Source organism: Podarcis gaigeae (assembly GCF_964106915.1).
Source record: "Podarcis gaigeae genome assembly, chromosome: 3".
Classification (NCBI taxonomy): Eukaryota; Metazoa; Chordata; class Lepidosauria; order Squamata; family Lacertidae; genus Podarcis; species Podarcis gaigeae.
Window position 1 is genome coordinate 77,330,757 of NC_139680.1, and position 18,102 is coordinate 77,348,858.

The window sequence follows — 18,102 nt, forward strand, 5'->3', positions numbered from 1 at the left end:
AAAACAGGACCTCATTTAAGCTGGTGATGGTCCATGAATAGGTATAATCAGATCTGTAGCCAAAGTGACTGGGAGACAATCATGTCTTCCCCGATTAAATCTACTTTCTTTTTTTCTAGAAAAAAGATTATGTTCAATTTTCCCTCCCCTTCCATTTCAATCTGATTTTTTGTGTGTTTTGTTTATGCATGTAAATAGCATACATTAATGTGTTACAGCAGATCTATTAATGTCGGTTTAGGCTTGAATGTAGTATGAACACCAAAGGAGTGGCCTTATCTACTCCTTTTTATTAAAAATATGTACAGTGGCGCTATTATGTACAGGATGCAACACTTTGGATTTGGTTTACTCACCTCCTTTCCACATCCCCAATAATGTCACCTGCCATTCCTCTATAATAGGGCAGCAGCAGTCATTGCTACTGCTATAAAAGTACTAAGGAGAAGCCTACCCAGAATGCAACTGTGCTGGGAAAGTGGCTTTGGGGGGTATAGGAAATCTGCAGAGAGAGAAGTAAGGCCACTGACTCAGAGACAAAGGGAGGGGGGTGCGGTAGGTGTGGTCTACCCCGGGTGTTATGACTGAGGGGTGTGTGTGTGACAAAATGGCAGGCGAGTGGGCGGCACATGTCGCGCCCAGCAGCAGCAGCTCTTCTGACCTGGCGGCAAGAAGCAGCCCTCCTCAGTCACAGCGAGGCGCACCTGGCCGCAGCAGCTCTGTTGCTGGGTCATGTCTGACCCGGCTGCGGAGAGCAGGAGGAGAGTGAGCAGCAGCTTCCCTGCCCCTCTTCTACCCTGAACTGTGGCGCGTGGGAGGGCAACCTCTGTGCCCTGCGCCTCTTGGGCAGCGCGGGCATATGCTCCATCGTTGCATTGACTACCCATTACACCAAATCATTAAAAACACTGGTGCAGAACTATATTCTTAGAAACACCTTAGTTTTACGCTGGTCAAGTGCTCCAGCAACGGAGTTAGCACAAGATAGAGGATGGATCAAGATACATCAAAATAGTGTTTCAGGGAAAACACGTTGTAAACTTGGTTATGGGAAATCAAGTTGGCGAAAGATGGGACTCCACAGTGCCATCAGGTGTCACAGTGTTATAATGCATATAAAAACGCTTTTTATTTTCTAATGTAGCTGAGGTTTCACTTTAGTTTGGGGTGGGCAGTCTTCAGGACAGCACAAGCTTTGGGTTTTCACTAGAGGCTCAGGGTCTACCAACCTTAGCCAAGTGCAAAACAATTGCCAATGCCAGTGAACATATATGATTAGCCGAGGATTTCCTCCCCCAAATGGTCACAGTCCTTACAAAAACCAACTCACTTTACCCCCTCCACCCCGTTCCAGTAGAATTGTTCAATTAGAAAACAAGAATTTTAAATAATTTCTATTCCAGTCAAATTAAGCATTTAAAAACATATTTGAATATGATTTACCCAAGTATGATGTTGGGAAATTTGGGCATTTGCAAATATTTCGTTCTTTAAGCATCCGTGGGACAATATCTTCCTGGTATATCCATTATACCCAGTGTTGAATTAAAGGAAGCAAAAGAGCAGTGCAGCATAAATCAGTCCTAAGGTGGATGGATACACACACACACACACACACACACACACACACACACACATGAATGAAAAGGGAAGAAACTTTGCCAGCTGACATTAACAATAAAAATATTCTATCCATCTTGATTTAAACATATAAATTAATTCATATAGGCCGTTGTGGTTGTTGTTTAGTCGTTTAGTCGTGTCCGACTCTTCATGACCCCATGGACCAGAACACGCCAGGCACTTCTGTCTTCCACTGCCTCCCACAGTTTGGTCAAGCATATAGGCCTTACATATGCTCAAATAGATACCCCAATGAGATTGATTATTATAAGCCATATATTTAAATGCAACCGGGAGGGGGCTTACCGGTAAATTTAATGAAGCTGGTGGACTCAAGCCTGCCAAACTGGATTTAGATTGTGGTCCTAGTGTAGAACTAAGACAAATAAACATAGCCCCATCATACACTCACAGCCATAAGCAACACCCTGTAGTTATGATTCACTTCAAATGCTGGTGGATGAAATGGATGCACTTAACCCACCCCCCAAAAAAAACCCCACCCAACAGCAAACAGCTTAAAAAGCAAATAACCAAATATTCACAAAATTTGAGGCATTTCTTCTGAGATAAGCCAGTACTAGGCTCTGCAGCTGAAGCTACAAAAGGATTAGTGCATCTTTTCCTGCTTTCCTGATGATTCATAGTGTTCACTTTCTTGCAAAAGTTCTGCCACCAGGGAAATGCCATGCTTTTCATCCTCCTGCCGAGCACTCTGACAGCATGAATATATAGACATGAAAAGAACTCAGCAGAAACACAACAGACCCCAAAATTCGCTGCATAAATTCTTTTGCCTCGTTCTCCTGAGCAGTGCAGGCTTTAAAGCACAAAGCTATCACCTTCCTTCAAGATGAGTAGGTGGCTGTGGCGCCTCATGCAGTGGGGGTAATGCCAGCATTAGAGTTGGGCTTGATGGCGTTTGCAGCTGTTTCCAGAGATAACAGGGAGAAAGGATGAGGGTGATTAGATGGTCTTGTTTGGAAAATAACGCAATATGGATTTATTCAACTATCTTTAATTGGTAACAGGTGGTATTTCTGACCACTATGAATGAATTTTGTATGTGAAGCATGATGAATGAGGTTACAGGGAACCAGTCCCTGAGGGCCTCAGTAGTGGCACCCTCCTTGTGGAACACCCTCCCTTCAGATGTCAAGGATATAAAGAACTACACAACTTTTAGAAGACATCTGAAGGCAGCCCTGTATCGGGAAGTTTTTAATGCTTGATATTTTACTATGTTTTTTATATATGCTATAAGCTGGGGAAACCCAGCCAGATGGGCAGGGTATAAATAATAAAATTATTATTGTTGTTGCTACCTAAAGAACAACAAATTTAACCCTTCATTTTAAGAGGCTATACCACACAGTTAATTCCAACCACATTGCACGCACAGTTTGACCTTAAAATGCTTTCCCAGAGCTCAGTAGCCTGAAACCCACAGGAATCATATGGCAGAGTATTAGCCTTCAGGCATATTAGGCAATGAACTACTATACAGTATGCTACACTTGTTTGCCATAGTCACTAGTGATGAGTGAATTCCCCCATGCCTCACCTCATTTTCCATTTGCTGTTTGCATCTTCATTCTGAGCGCTCAGAGGATAGAAAACAACTTCCAATGCTCACAAGGGATTGGAAACAGCCAAGGATTTCCCTTCCCATGATCCCTCCTGCAATAGGCTTACCACTGCGAACTGCTAGAAGCATACCTCTGTTTTCCCCCTTTCCTTCTCCTAAATTTCCACATAGCAGAGCAGGAGAATAAAGGTCTCTCTCCCACACACCTTCCCGACATCTGGAAGCAGCCCGTGTGCCATAAACTACAGGAAACTGAGCTGCATAGGGCTTACATTGAAAGCGCGTTTCCCCACTCAAAGAATCCTGGAATCTCCAGTGTTCCCCTTACAGAGCTACATCCTGAACCACTATGGTTCCCAAGATTCCTTGGGAAGGGAGAATGTGCTTTAAGTGTATGATGTAGGTGCAGGCATAGTTCTGCAGGGCTTCTTGCAACTGGGACTCTGCTGCTGTAGCATTCTACACACAGAAGCCCATCCAGGCATGTACTTGAACAAACACAGGCTGAAAGTGGGGATGAGGTACAAGAACTACCACTAATGTCCTCAGGAATGTGGGCTCTGCTTTCGACCTTTACATGTTTAGTGCCAAATGATACATATGGTTTCTATGAGTTGCACATGCTTAAAACACCACATGATAGGTGTCTTCAAGAAAGTGTCTTCAAAGAAAGAAATACTCCTTTTCCTGTAACAATATAGCCTATATCATTATTAATCAATTGCCTCTGTTGTTGGCATCACATTTGGACGAATGCAGAGTGCAATTTAAACCAACTTTGCAACCGTCATGCAACATATTTTATTTGCCAATTTGTCAGTCTTTTGATGCCCAGATCCAGGCAAAGATCTCCCAAGACTCCTGTTACAACTTTGCCTGATCAAGCTACTGTTTGGCAATCTGACCAATAAGACAATACCTGTATGTAGGTTTTGATGTCTATAACTGTCTGGCGTTGCTACAGTTCAAAGATGGAACATTCAGCAGACCCAGAAGTTGAAATACAGCAGTTTTTAACATTCAGAGACTATAGTGCAGGTATAATTAACACAATTATTCATTGAGAATGGGTCGTCTCAGAGCAAAAGTGTTCAATCCCAGGGCTAATTGAATAGCAGATCACCCTTTTCCTTTCTTTGAAAAAACATATCTGTCTATTCATCTACTCTCTTTGTTCCCTGTACACAGAAAGGCAGAAATGCTTGCCACACCGTGCCCCTGAATATACCAAATTGCTTTCAAATCAAGTACCCATTTCATCTTCCCTTCAGGAGGGAGCATTCTACTGGGAGATGTGTCAGCGGCTTTGAAGACATATTGAGCAAGGAGGTCTTTCATCTCAAACCATGCTGTGACACATTAGGTGACCATGCACCATGGCAATCGTCAAGGGACTAGGCAATTTCTATAATCACAAGAGGAGTCAGTATCTCCGACTGATGAATCGGTGAAAAGAAGTCAAAGTTATTCCGGCAGTTCTGTTGCAGTCGGATGATCAATACAGCCAGTTTGGGAGGTCATGATAAACTCACTAAGTGAAACACAAAGGAACTGACACTCCATCCATCCACCTACTGCAACATGCATACAGAAGAAATGCTCCTTTCTTTTACTGATTTGGATAATTCGTTTTCTAGAAGATAAACTTTGAGGGGGCACATCTTTTGCAAAATAGAGAGAATGAAGAGGTAAGCACCACTAAATGGGATTATAAAGGCCACAACTGCATTTAAAGGAACATGGCATACATAAGCATTGAGTATGACCAGCATAGAATGGTAGATCTAACCTTCCCTTACAAATGTGGATGGTGAATGGAATGGTAAATCAGCCAGGTTGTTTGCTGTCACAACTCAGCTTACCCATGAGCTCAACCTGATAAACCTGTATAAACCATTTCCTTTGTTGGTAGAAGCAGGTATGATGTAGCTTCCCCATATAATTCTCCTAGTTGCACCATACATCAAATTACCCACACCTGAATCATTCCACTCTCTAGGCATTGGTCAGCCTAGCCTGGTCCACTTCTTTTCTAAACGAGCCATTCCACAACTATAACAGAACACCCTACACATTTTCTTGGATGTTGTTTTCTTCTACCTTAATGATATTCATGGGTCTTTGCCAATGAGAAATGAATGGACGCAAGTTATTAGAGAAACAATGTTGGGTTGGGATTGAAGTAGTAAGCTTCAGTAAGCAAATGCTTCCTGATTTGATTCTTAGGCTTGGGAAATATCCCACGAGCAAAATAAAGTTTCATGCTTTTAATGTTAGGATTGCTGTGGGGAACCTTTAAGGCAAGTTTACCTTATAAATTCTACAGGAAAATCTTACCATGCTGAGGGGGAAAACCTGTAGCTCTAAGATAGTTACATGTTCTTGGTTTGCAGTGACCCTAAAATTTCACATGGATCCAAATTCAGAAAGCTAGAAAGCATCCTGCTTCCATATGAAGCACTTCAGAGCTTTTCCCATTCATTATAATGGGGGGAAAACAAATAACTGTAACTATTTCCCTTTTCACAGAAGTGAATGAAATTTACAGGCATAGTAGCTCCTTCAGAATGAATGAAGCCTGGCAAGTTATAGGCAAAGCGATTGAGAGGTTTTTGTGTAGGGCAACTGTAAAGTTTTATTCATTCGTTTGTTTAGAAAATGGAACTAATTATAACATTTTAATTTGGGGGAGAATTGGGTATAAATTGCAGGCATAGTTTCCCCTTCTGATAGGATGAATCCTGCTGGCTGTTTTTCCTGCATGGTTAGCCTTTACAGTTCAGGGTTGGTAAAAAGGACGGTCATTTTGTGCAGTACAAACAGAAAAGAAGTATCCCTAGTTTCAAAGCTTGCCAAATTACAGACAAATAGCTCCAGCAGTTTTTGTGCTAGCTGATTTGGAAAGGGGGGAGGCAGCAAAAAGGGGATTTTCTTCCTGCCCTGTGGTTTTGCATGCAATGATTTTATTGTGAAAATTCAGAGGTGTACAATACACATTGCAGAGATGAAAGCAACATTTCAGATGGATGAGACAGAGGCTACGGATTTATGATGAATGAACGAAAAACCACTTCATGCTTGTTTTCTGTTCAACTGGCACCCAAAGTCACAGAAATGAAGTGCAAATGTTATTTGACAGGAGTAGATCCATGGGCATGTGGCTCAGAGTCAGAAGGCCTTAAATGTCCATTGTTTTCCAAACATGCACCATTAGCAGAACTAGCGAAGAACACCAAATAGACAATAACAAGGTGATGCGTTAATTCAGCTCCCCCTCCCAGCACTGTGATTGGAGATTTCTGGTAAAACAATTCCCTCTGCTTAGAAATTACATATTATATGAATATTTAAAAGAAAGTCTGGTCTTAAATGTCTCAGTCTGTTTTGAAACAGCCTATTAATTGGTTTCTGAACCTTTTCTTTAATTATCTATAAAGAAAACTATGCATTTATTTGGAATACACACACTCATATATTTAAGATAGCATTAATTATTTGGGGCTGGATTTGTTTTCACTTTGAGATGACTGTTTTCATTTTGCCATTTAATGACTGTTATCTTCATATTGTCATTTGCTGGAAACAGTGATTTTCCTGGCAGCGTTTTTTTTGTTTTGTTTTGCTGCTATTATTGCTGTGAATGACCTTCTAGTCACGAAAGTTTACATTTCAAAAGGCAGTCAATTTTGAAAACCTGTCATAAGCTATGCTCTGAGAAAATTATTATTACCTCTGTTTTGTCAACAGCAAAGACAAAACCAGCATTTCTCTGCTCTTTATTTTTTACTATTTATATTCCCTTATGGATTTAAGAGAAAATATTTCAATCATCGTGTGGGCTGTGCACCAGCTCCAAATGAACATTCCTTTCACGTCCAGGTTTGCCGCTTGGCGTCAGAGCTTCCTTTGATGTAGATGACAAGCTGTCAGAGGATTTTTTTTGTCTAGTGCTCTGTCAGATTCCCCCACCCCACTCCTCAAAGCTTTAACTTGCGGAAGGCGAAGGTGAGGGACACTGTGGCATTATCTCATAGTTGATTTATACGTTTAGGCAGGCTCATGGTTCAGGCCTGCACATTCCACTTCAGAATGCATTTGGGGAATACGCGGCTTGAAAACACCTCCAACATCAAAAGTCTCCCTACGTCTGGGAAGCTTACATGTCAGGCAGGAAGAGACAGAGATCTCTTGTTCGATCAGACATCTCCTCTTTTCCTCTCGCCTCCTCTCCTGCCCTTTTTGAACAAATACAGAGGAGGCCTGAGGGACAGCCCCCTGGATTCAGTCACTCCTCTTTCGAAGACAAGTGCTGTGTCTTACAGAGATAGATGTTTTTCATATTTATTGATTTATTATTAAAAATTGCCACTTTTCAATTACATAAAGAAATACCAACGCAGGGGTGGATTTTGGTAACGGGGCGCCCTGAGTAAGAACAATAAATTGTGCCCACAACACTTTTTTATTTTCGCAATAACTCCTTTTGGTAGAGTTTACTCATATAATATTTACCCATATAGGATTATTATTATTATTATTATTATTATTATTAAAACGCACCCTCTCAGCTCTGTGCCCGGTGTGTGGGAACCGCCTGCACCGTCCTAAATCCAACGCCAACAAAAGTGGTTCACAGTAATAAGTGAATCCAATAAAAGTAATAAAATTAGCAAATACCACAGTAACCAATATTAAAAATATTGAGCGTCAAGGGAAAGCCTGGGTGAGCAGAAACACTCCACAGTTGCCAATGGCTTGATCTCAATTGGGAGAGCATTCCACATGGTAGGCACCACCACAGGAACAACCCACCCTATCCGGCCCTAATCCCTCACCCATTGTTGTTGTTTAGTCGTGTCCGACTCTTCGTGACCCCATGGACCAGAGCACGCCAAGCACTCTTGTCTTTCACTGCCTCCCGCAGTTTGGTCAAACTCATGCTGGTAGCTTTGAGAACACTGTCTAACCATCTTGTCCTCTGTCGTCCCCTTCTCCTTGTGCCCTCCATCTTTCCAAACATCAGGGTCTTTTCCAGGGAGTCTTCTCTTCTCATGAGGTGGCCAAAGTTTTGGAGTCTCAGCTTCAGGATCTGTGCTTCCAGTGAGCACTCAGGGCTGATTTCCTTAAGAATGAATAGGTTTGATCTTCTTGCAGTCCATGGGACTCTCAAGAGACTCTCCAGCACCATAATTCAAAAGCATCAATTCTTCGGAGATCAGCCTTCTTTATGGTCCAGCCCTCACCCATACCAGCTGCCAAATGCCATCCTACCCCACCCTTTCTTACATTATCCTGTTTATGCAACATACAACTGTGCTTTTAGGTAAAAAAATGTAAGGTAAAGGTGTTAGGATATTTCCGTTCCACCTTAAAAGGGAGTTTATGTTTTGTTATATATTGTTATATATATTGTTTTCTCTCTGTGCCTGAACATCGAAGCAGGCAGTCATGTTTTTTCTTTGTTCTGACCAACGCTGAATAAAGTTGTAAATAATGCTCTCCTGAGTGCACCTTTCGTTGTACGAACTCTACTGAAAGAGCGTGCACCAGCCTTGGAATGTGGCATGTTATTTCTGAGGCTCGTGTCGCTAATTGACTGATACTGTATCTACGGGAGATAGATGGATCGTCCAGAATCGGCGTAGAGACATGATGGCCTTTGTCTCCCTGGCAGTATCCCAACCCCTGGATGGTTGCATCCAGTCAAAGGTGACCATGGGGTTGCGGTGCTCATCTCTTTTTCAAGCCGAGGGAGCAGGCGTTTGTCCACAGACAGCTTTCTGGGTCATGTGGCCAGCAGGACTAAACCACTTCTGGCACAACGGAACACCATGACGGAAACCAGAGTGCATGGAAATGCAGTTTACCTTCCTGCCACAGCGGTACCAAATTATCTACTTGCACTGGCTTTCAAACTGCTGGGTTGGCAGGAGCTGGGGCAGAGCAACAGGAGTTCACCCCGTCGTGGGGATTTGAACCACCAACCTTCCAATCGGCAAGCCCAAGAGGCTCAGTGGTTTAGACCACAGCGCCACCCTTTCCCTACTGTGCTTTTAAGGTACAACTAGACAGTCCATGTGAGATGCATGATGAGAATATCATGCAGGTTTTTGTTTTGTTTTGAAGAAGGAGACGAAAAGTTTTATACTGACTGCAGGTGCCATGAATCAGATTTAACAGTCTGATGTCATGAGATGCAGAGGCTGCATTCACATGCACGGTTTATTGCATTAGTTTAATCAGTGCTTTTTTCCCTGGGGGTACACAGGGGTACGCATACCCCTAAACATTTTGTGAATAAGTTTGCCCTCATTGAGTGTTTCAATATGAGTAGAAAAATGAGAGTACCCCTAAACTTTTTTTATATATATAGAAAAAAGCACTGAGTTTCATTGATTATACGGCCATGGCTTCTGTCCCATTTTCTAATGTTCCTTTCACACTCCTAATCTGTCACATCTTGACCGCTATGCTGCCATGCTGCAATAAATGTCATTCATATTTGTCATTCCAACATCCTTTGTGTCATCCCTCTCCCTCTGTATTCTGCTGCTCTTTGAGGCTTTACCTTTTAGGCATGACTTTCTGTGTCAAAATACCGGCACGCTTTCTCAGCAGGTGAAAGAGTCTTGAAAAAGACAGATAAATCTCTGTGTAAAACTCCCACAAATTTCCAAGTTGGGGTGGGCAGGGACGATGACCAGTGGCGGCTGCAAACAGCCTCCCCCCCAATCAAATAACACAGAAATGTGTGCTACACTTGTGCTATATTCCATCACATTCTGTCAGTTTCTGTCAGTTGCTTTTAAGTTGTGTAAAAGCTCAAATATAATGCAGTTTTGGAAATCTCAGGAAAATGGAATCACCTGCAGTGGGAATAAAGATAGATTGAACCTGTATGTATGTATGTATGTATGTATGTATGTATGTATGTATTTAGTATGAACTGCTTCCCCAATTCACACAAACCCACACCCAAAGTTGCTGATTTGTCCCATAGGCTGAAATAAGCAGATACCTGCATAAAAGTGCAGAGTTTCATTGATGAGATAAATAACACCTAAAGGGTAGGAATTTTAATATGAATATGAAAAGTGTGTGGTTTTATTTATTTATTTTTGATATCCATCCTTCACCCTAAGGGCAGGTTACAACATTCAAATGTTATGTAAACATTACACACAAAATATGCACAATATGCGTACAATGGGACAAAATAGTTGGAACTGACAAATGGCTGAGTGGCAGTGAGACCACAACTGCACATAATTAGCTGCTCAACCTATCCCTAAGCCAGAATTGGTTTGTTTGGTCTAGAAGGCAAAAGGCATGGCCCTCCATGCCACTGTATTACTTCAGAAAGCACATGGAGACTTAAAGTAATAATAATAAATGACTGCCTTGGAAAATTAACGTATCAGAGAGAAGGCTTTCCCAACCATTTCGTTCATAAATTATCATTACAATTTGAGGCATTGTGTGTCTGTGTGTGAACACGTGAGTGCACAAATGAAGCAAGAGTTTTGTGAAAGGCATTTAGGGATTTAATCCTCTAAATTTCAAACTGAGCCATTAAGGGGAAAAAACAGTAACAGGCTAACAACTATTACACTCTTTCATATAATTAAGCTATAGGACTAGAGACAACAGGGAGCCATTTCTGGTTCTAGCCTAAGCAATTATATTGGAATTGCCTTGGAGGAAAGGGAGTCTTTCTGTTTCTGAAGCTGCTGGCTTTCCCTCACTTCACTTATTGAACAATGAGGCACTGGAGCCTTTAGAGAAAAATGACTGCTCCTATCCCCTGAGAGTCAGAGCTTGCTGCTGCTTCAAGCTGCGATTATGAAGCTGACAAAGACTGAGGTTTTGACACTGTACAGATTAGTTTGCAATGAAAATGACTCTCTGGACTTCATACAGTAAACAGGACAACTGCAATTCCAAACAGCTTCCAGCCCTAATCTATGCAGTGCTTGATCACTGTATTGGGCTAACCAATCAGTCTTTTTCTTTTAAGAAAGTTTATATGCTTTTGGCAACCCAAGAATTTGTTGTGCTTGTACAGATTGTTTGAATAGGAGTAATAGTGTCTCCTCCAAAGCACAGATTGGGTCACCTGCAGCAAGACGTCATGAGGACCACAGCTTGATAAAAGTTTGCCATTGCCCTCCACCAGTATGATGTTTGTTCATATAATGATCTGAACTTTTGAAGGGGTAAATGTTTCCACTGTGTTTCACTGAGTTTTTAGTTACTGCCGTTGTATTGGTAGCAAGAATGTCCGAATAATTTATGCTTGATTTAAAGACCTAGGTGCCATTCACATAATTCTCCATGGCGTTCATTAGCATACACTGACACAACATACTATCACTGGAACCTCTGGGAATATGAGATCACATGGGCCTACATACCAATTAGATGAAAATAAGATTAATGACACAATGTTTATAAAGCTGCACATGTCCATACTCTCTAATCAAAGCAGATGGAACAATGTTACATAGTAATTCGTAACATCTTGATACATGAATTTTAGTGCAAGGCCATTTTGTCCACCCCTAGTCACCATCAGTCATAGTGGGAAAGATGGTTTGGAATTGCAAGGGTTATCTATAGCCCCTGTTGTCAAGGTCTGCCCATTTCCTAGGAAGGTTTGGAATGATGTTACTGGCTTTGCCCCCACCCCTGGGCAAAACTGGGGGGTTTATCCCTGGATACTAATGGAAACTGATGCATTTCAGAATTCTGTGGTAGAAAACGCATCATAAAGATGACTGAACATGAGCTAGACCACATATATCTGTGTATCACATGGTGGTGAAGGCAGCAAAGAGGACTTTCTCCACTTTCATTGTATCTTCAAATAGGCGATACTACACAGCTGTTACTAGAGATGAAGGGTCTGTTGTTACTGGGGCATGTATGCACAGTCCTAGTCCACCAATGTCTGGAAACAGAAGAGGGTCATTTTGACACTGCTGTAATTTTTCAGTAAGGGTAGAGAGCTTCAAACAAAGTTAAAGTCCCCCTTTTAACCTTCCCCTCAATTTGCAGCAGTGGCATATGCTCACAGATTTACTCATTGACAAATACGTAGACTTTGTCTTAGTAAGTGCATCCTTGTTGAGAGTCAAGGAAGTGTGTGTTTCATTTGTCACTGTACTCATGCCCCTTCAAATTATTATCTAATCACTCTGTTAATGTGCTGCTCTGTGCAAGACTAGGCCAGTTGGCTGGCTGAAGGAGACCCCTGAACATACAGCAAGTCAACACCTACAACAAATGAATGAATAAAATAATGATAAAAAATGATCAAAATTCCCAGTTCTGTTCTGTTTAGCAGTGATTCCTGTGGTCTGACTTTTTGACTGAGTATCTGTAAGGAATTTTAAGAGACAGTATGAATCATGGCATGGATTTCTCTCCCCACCTTTTTCTCTCTACCTCCTCCCCCACTTACTTGTCAGAAAACTTCATATTAATTTATTTTATGTATTTATATGCTAGCTTTCTCCCAGGTCGGTATTCAAGGCAGCTTATAACATTTAAAAACATCAGTTATAAAATATAGAGTTGCGTGCTGAGGTCCCCAAAACACCCTTAACCCAAATAACTCACACATCACACATAATTTTTGTTTAAGGTTTTTGGCATAATTTTGGCCACAACTTTATTAGCATACAAATTGTGAGTGGTTGCCTAGGCATTGGTTATGACTATCTGTCTCCCCCCCCCCCCCCGCCTTGGGGACAGCACTGGCTCCCGGATTCCAGCGAAAGCCAGTGTGGAGGAACAAGATCAGGGATAAGTGGAGCTGCGACACAGACCCTCAGCATCTCCCCGCATGCTCCTAGGGGCTTACACGGCCCAAACCCGATTCCAGGGGTTTGGACGAAAGGATGGTAAGCCCCTGAATTCCTTTAACGGAATTCCCGTGCAGCAACAGCATTGGAGGGGCAGGCACAGCCAATCCATACCCCTCCACCAACCAATTTAAACCAATGCCTAACCGCCAACCTTACAAGTTGTGACGATTTGCTAAGCAGTAGGCAAAACCCACAAGGGACGCAGGTGGCGCTGTGGGTTAAAGCCTCAGCGCCTAGGACTTGCCGATCGAAAGGTCGGCGGTTCGAATCCCTGCGGCGGGGTGCGCTCCCGCTGCTCGGTCCCAGCGCCTGCCAACCTAGCAGTTCGAAAGCACCTCCGGGTGCAAGTAGATAAATAGGGACCGCTTACCAGCGGGAAGGTAAACGGCGTTTCCGTGTGCGGCTCTGGCTCGCCAGATGCAGCTTTGTCACGCTGGCCACGTGACCCGGAAGTGTCTCTGGACAGCGCTGGCCCCTGGCCTCTTGAGTGAGATGGGCGCACAACCCCAGAGTCTGTCAAGACTGGCCCGTACAGGCAGGGGTACCTTTACCTTTACCTTTAGGCAAAACCCCAAAGGCACACACTAATCAGCCAATTGGAAAAATTCCTACTGGGCCCCCGCATCAATGTGGACGACCCCATGACAGGCAAAGCAAGGTCAAGCGCAAGCCCAACAAGGGAGGGCGGGCGGGAGATCCGATGTCCACAGCGAAAGAGAAAGTAGCTTGCTGTGGACCCTGCTTATATATCCTCTGATCCCACCCCTTAACTTGCAACATTTAATTTGCCCCAGCAACACAAACTCCCAGCAACGTTGGGCCCTTTAATACCAAACAGCCTGTTTACTGCAGGGTGCTTTGTCTGACCCATCCGTAACACGTGCTCTCTATTAGTGAGAACACGCTTAATAAAAACTACCCAGTTAAAAACCATAATTAAAGTACATTTTAAACCAGCAATTAAAATGCAATTTGCCCTGTCAGCAGCCCAGTGATCAGCATCACCTGCGCCTTAGTTCTCAAAGGCCTGTCTGAATAGAGAGGTCTTAGCATGCTGGCAGGAAGATAACAAGGAGGGAATCAATCTCACCTCTCTTGGAAGGGAATTCCACAGTATGTGAGCAGCCACAGAAAAGGGTCTCTCTTGTATCTCCAACTGTGCCTCTGATGTTGATGGGACTGAGAGAAGGTGATCGATCAGCTGAAGATCTTGGCACCAGGCAGGCTCATAAAGGTTAATGCAATCTTTCAGGTAACCTGGGCCCAAGCCATATAGAGCTTTATAGGTCAGAACCAGCACTTTGACTTGTGTCTGGAAACGGACCTGAAAGTTGTTTTAACAAGGGAGTAACATGCTCCATGTAACCAGCCCCAGTCAGCATTGTGGCTGCAGCATTCTGGACCAGCTTGAAGCTTCCCAACATTTTTCAAAGGCATCCCCATATAGAGTGTGTTATGCATGCTGGAAAACCCTGTGTGAACCCTTTCTTGATATGCAATTCCATGTTTTGTGCCGGGTGCAATCTTGTGATTGGATATCTTCACCTACAGTTAAAAAGTTGATTGAATGTATGACTTACTAAATCAAAACTGGGCTGCAGGTTTCAAAATTCAATTGTTCACCTGTCCCCCAGAGATCGTGTCTTATCTCAAAAGTAATTGCACCAGAGCTAACCATAAAGGGAAAAGATGATGTTGCAGAGGCAGCTTTGTATCTACATCATCACAAACATATTTCAGTTTCTTTGGTGAACAAAGAAATATGGTTGATATTGAATTGGGTTTGTCCCCACAATGAATCTGTGAAAGATTATTTGCTTGATTTAATTAATAGGTCTGAGAGTATTTTGTTTGGAGACTATGGGTTTTTGTTTCCTGCATCATTTTAGCTACAGTAGTTGCCTTGACTTGATTAGTGTTTTAATTCAACAGGTCTTAGTTTTAATCAGTAATTTCCTTCTTCACCTTAAGGTAGAAAATTTTATTTTTGCTCTGTGTCATATGCTGTTACATTGTAACAGCTTTTTCTCATTTGTTCCTATAGCAACTCCTTTATTTCTCTGTCAATCATCTTATCAGAGAAGATTACTGATTGCTAAAGAATAGATGAATTTATTGCCTGCTATTGTTGAAGATGTCTCTTCCTTCACAAGATATATACAGGACTCAGGTTTTGTCTCCTCAACACGTGCTCACTGCATATAGTAGGCTGTATTTGTTCAGATACACACAAACGTTTTCCTGTATGGGAAATTCGCACTCCAAGCTGCTGCTGCCACCTCACCTTCTCCTGCCTGGGTAAGGTTTGTTGGCTCTAGGGTGGACAGAGCAAGGGGAGGTAGGAGTGGATGCTTTGAGTGCCCACAAGTGTTCTGCACATGCTCAGATCAGGCACACGCCTAATCGCTGATCTGCTTGCTTAGAGTGCATTTTGGCATGAATGGACAGGTGTTTATGCACTCCCGTGACCATGACCCAGTTGGGCATGATTTATTGGCCAGCATGAAAATGCTGGTCCCCAGGAAGACAAGACACCATTTTTGGCGCTTGTAAAGCCACTCCAAACTTTTTTTAATTTTTTTTATAATAATATTTATTAAGTTTTTGTTTACACAATAAAAAACATACATAATAACATAGTATTTTCCAGTATCCACATTTCATTCTCATCTTTGGACTTCCTCACATCTCTTGTTCCTGCATCCTAAACTCATAAATTTTACTAGCAAATTATTAACTTGTTTCAATTCATATAATATATTTTTCCAATATTAAATCTCAGATTTTAGAATTTAAATCACTCTTTTGAAGACTTAGTTATAACAATTTATCCAAAATTTGTCTTTTCTTTCAATTACAATTAGATTTGTATTCCTTGTAGCTAATTTGTTGAAGCCATTCTATTGCTAATCTTACATCTTTCTTAACATTCATACAATTTACAATATTTTTGTATATAGTCCTTAAATTTCTTCCATTCCTCCTCCACCAGTTCTTCTCCCAGATCTCGGATTCTGCTAGTCATCTCCGCCAGTTCCATATAGTCCATCAGTTGCATCTGCCATTCTTCCAATGTGGGCGAATCTTGAGTTTTCCAGCTTTTGGCGATGAGTATCCTTGCTGCTGTTGTAGCATACATAAAAATAAAGCCACTCCAAACTTGTCTGTGAACATAAGTTTCATTTTCTTCATTTAGTCCTCTCTGTCGCCTATGTAACAGCTGAAGGATCTGGTCGAACTTCCCCCAAAGAGGTGCTGAATAGAAATGCTATCCTAGAATGTCTAGTAATACTTTCTTACTAGTCAGATATGTGGTTATCCAACTTGGTCTTCATTTGTATGAGGAAAAGCAAACTCTTGATAGCATAAGCTTCCTGGCTGGCATATCTTGACTCTATGGACTAATGCAGAGGTTCCCAATTGGTGGTCCATCTAACCCACCCAGGGGCCCCATTCACATAACAAATGCTACTACAGAGATTTCAATCTTTTCAAAAGTAGGGGTCCATGGCTTGGCTTTTGAAAAACTGGGGGTCCACAGTACTTAGCTAATTGGGTACCACTGGACTAGTGTGATTTTGATTAGCTGATATTTGAAGCACAATTAGGTATCCTGTTTCCTAAAGCTGAAGGGGTAACTTTCAGGGGACTTTCTTTTCTGAAACTCTATTTCTTTTAATGCTGCCTTTGATGGCACTTTATACTGAACTTTCTCTAAGGGATTGCCTAGCAGTCATATAGATAAAACCTGTTTGGGGCAATTTTGGAAATTAGATAGTAAAAGTATATATATTATGGCTGTGCATGCCCGCTGCTCCCAGCTCCATTTCAGAATCCCATTCATAGAATCATAGAATCATAGAGTTGGAAGAGACCACAAGGGCCATGGAGTCCAACCCCATGCCAAGCAGGAAACACCATCAGAGCACTCCTGACATATGGTTGTCAAGCCTCTGCTTAAAGACTTCCAAAGAAGGAGACTCCACCACACTCCCTGGCAGCATATTCCACTGTCGAACAGCTCTTACTGTCAGGAAGTTCTTCCTAATGTTTAGGTGGAATCTTCTTTCTTGTAGTCTGGATCCATTGCTCCGTGTCCACTTCTCTGGAGCAGCAGAAAACAACCTTTCTCCCTCCTCTATGTGACATCCTTTTATATATTTGAACATGGCTATCATATCACCCCTTAACCTCCTCTTCTCCAGGCTAAACATGCCCAGCTCCCTTAGCCGTTCCTCATAAGGCATCGTTTCCAGGCCTTTGACCATCTTGGTTGCCCTCCTCTGGACACGTTCCAGTTTGTCAGTGTCCTTCTTGAACTGTGGTGCTCAGAACTGGACACAGTACTCCAGGTGAGGTCTGACCAGAGCAGAATACAGTGGCACTATTACTTCCCTTGATCTAGATGCTATACTCCTATTGATGCAGCCCAGAATTGCATTGGCTTTTTTAGCTGCCGCGTCACACTGTTGGCTCATGTCAAGTTTGTGGTCAACCAAGACTCCTAGATCCTTTTCACATGTACTGCTCTCAAGCCAGGTGTCACCCATCTTGTATTTGTGCCTCTCATTTTTTTTGCCCAAGTGCAATACTTTACATTTCTCCCTGTTAAAATTCATCTTGTTTGTTTTGGCCCAGTTATCTAATCTGTCAAGGTCGTTTTGAAGTGTGATTGTGTCCTCTGGGGTGTTAGCCACCCCTCCCAGTTTGGTGTCATCTGCAAATTTGATCAGGATGCTCTTGAGTCCATCATCCAAGTCATTGATAAAGATGTTGAATAAGACCGGGCCCAAGACAGAACCCTGTGGCACCCCACTAGTCACTCTTCTCCAGGATGAAGAGGAACCATTGATGAGCACCCTTTGGGTTCGGTCAGTCAGCCAGTTACAAATCCACTGAGTGGTAGCATAGTCAAGACCGCATTTTACCAGCTTCTTTGCAAGAATATCATGGGGCACCTTGTCAAATGCCTTGCTGAAATCAAGGTAGGCTACATCCACTGCATTCCCTTCATCTATTCAG